A 2,312-nucleotide genomic window follows, 5' to 3' on the forward strand; every position below is an offset into this window, starting at 1 on the left:
CAAGATGTAACAGGCAGAGTAAAGTGCATCACTGGATGGCTAATTACCATAAATGCGATTTGTCAGATTTGGGATAACCTTCACCAAAATTATGGGCTTAAGTTTCTTCTAACAAGAAGATTAAATACTGACCCAATAGAGAACTTTTTTGGAGCAATTTGTCAGCAGGGTGGCAACAGCGACAATCCGACCTCCATCCAGTTCACCCGTGCTTTCAGGAAGCCTTTTTTTAGTTCATTCTTAAATTCATCACAAGGCAACTGTGATGATGACTTTGATGACTTACTGGCACAAATCTGCAAAGCTGACTTAAGCATTCCTGTTTTGATTTCTCCATCTAAAAACACAAAAACTGACGATGTTGAGATAAGGGATTAAAAGGAAAAGGAGGTTGGTGACAATTTAATGAAAGAGAATTCAATTGCTTACGTAGCTGGATACTTACTCTAGAAATATTTTGAAAAGCACGAGTCTTCCATATGTGAGTCAGTTATGGTCACAGACCAACTTGATGATAGCAGAAATCTGCTTTGCTACTTCAAGGCATATGAGTCAGACAAGAGCTTTGGCGGTCTCCTTGCACCAAAAGTATCATTTTATGAATATATCACCAAAATTGAAGACATATTTGACAAAGAATTCTCCACTTGTACAAAAAGTGTAGGTATTTTGAAAAAGATTCTTCAGCAGCTACAAAAAGCTCCAATTCCATTTGAACAGTGCTCGCATTTTTCAATTGATTATCTCCTCAAACTCTTTCTAAGAATAAGGATTTACTATGCCATCAAGTTTGCAAATCGTAATCTATCAGCCGCCAAGTTCAAAAAAATAAAAAGTACGTAAAAGTGACTCACCTTTAGAAGGAAAATAAATGAACCCGCATACACCTCGGATGAATCAAATGAAAGTGACTGTCAAGATTCGATGCTTTTTCAATACATTATGATGCAGGTCGTCTGAACTTCTAAACTGCATCAAAGTGCCAAACCACTGTAAGTAAAAAATTCCAAGAGATTTCAAACTTAATGTCATTAACGAGGCAAAATAAGAAAAATTCTATTGACTGCAGTTTACAAAGCTGAGAAGTGGTCACAGTCACAGAACGAAATGTAAGATTTCGAGCTTTACAACACGTTTAATTATGTTGTAAAAAAAGAAAGAGATAGAATATACCTCAAATTTTGTCAAACTCTCGCTAGGAACAAATCTACGACCTTATTGAAGAGATACAGGCAAATATTTGTACTTCTCTTTACAATCCTTATATTGTTTGTCAGAAATTGACTGGCTAGGAAGATGGCGGCCAAGATGCGCGAAACAGCATGCACGGCCCCAAAAACATCAAAGGTTCTGACAAGAGTGGCCCTTCTGTATAGTATATATTCTGTGGCCAAGCCTTCCACAAAAAGAACTGTATCAAATATTTGTTTAAGAATTTTCCTATTTTGCTCAATTTCAAGTTTTATGTTGGTATCTGAGATATTTTCAATGGGTTGAGCTACACCTGACATTTGAGATCGTATATTATCCACAATTGGAGAAGTAGATGCATGTAGTCCCATTCCCCCCTCCCTTACAATTTCAAGCATGTCGCCTAAATGTACCTACAGCATCATTCCAATGACGAAAAGGTGAACAAAATAGCTTGCTTATTCTCGAGCATTTACTGGGGAACTGATGTCCAAAAAGAACACGTGATAAGCAATAAGCACCATCTTCTTTTGGTGAATAGCACAGCCAGGTAAAATCTTTGAGCCATTCATATTTAAAAGATCTTTTATTGTTCTCACTCAAAGGAGGAAAAGTGTAATTTTCATCTGGTTTAAAAACATTTTTAATAAGCAAACAAATATCAGACATTTTCAAAGCTTTAGCTCTTTCGTAGTAGGTAGCTACATCAAAATTGTGACTTAAGTTAGGCTTTACCTGAAAATCTTCAATGGTTTGTTCAGAAACTCTAGTACAACAAACCTCACTTGTAATGATTTCTGGTTTTTCCATTTTTGAAAAAACTCACTGATATTCCTAGACTTTTTTTCCGCTTTTGCTTTTTTTGAAGGCACTGGGCATGTTGGACCAGAAATTGCCCTTTTAGTTTTGCTAGGAAAAAAACTAGAGGAACAAAATGATTAGGTTGGAAACATTGATCTGGTTTAACTACCCCTTTATAACAAAACAAATGATGAATTGCATAGGCTGATTCTTTAACTGTTCTTCTTGTACAAACGAGAGAGTTGAATATTGATTTAGGCCTGCTCTCTCCACAATCTAGGTAATAAGTAAAATTTTTTGTTTCCAACACAGAAGAAAGA

The 2,312-nt window shown here is 35.9% G+C and overlaps 1 long non-coding RNA gene across 1 annotated transcript; it reads right to left on the reverse strand.

Annotated features, from left to right (window-relative positions):
* Positions 1-458: 458 nt before the first annotated feature.
* Positions 459-1,289, reverse strand: LOC124449396. Its single transcript, XR_006949379.1, has 3 exons — positions 1,174-1,289; positions 855-990; positions 459-576 (listed from the first exon to the last, which is right to left on the reverse strand). It is a non-coding gene; the product is annotated as an uncharacterized LOC124449396 (long non-coding RNA).
* Between the last annotated feature and the right edge of the window lie 1,023 nt (positions 1,290-2,312).

The sequence above is a fragment of the Xenia sp. Carnegie-2017 genome, unplaced genomic scaffold (genome assembly GCF_021976095.1).
Source record: "Xenia sp. Carnegie-2017 unplaced genomic scaffold, XeniaSp_v1 HiC_scaffold_23, whole genome shotgun sequence".
Lineage (NCBI taxonomy): Eukaryota > Metazoa > Cnidaria > Anthozoa > Malacalcyonacea > Xeniidae > Xenia > Xenia sp. Carnegie-2017.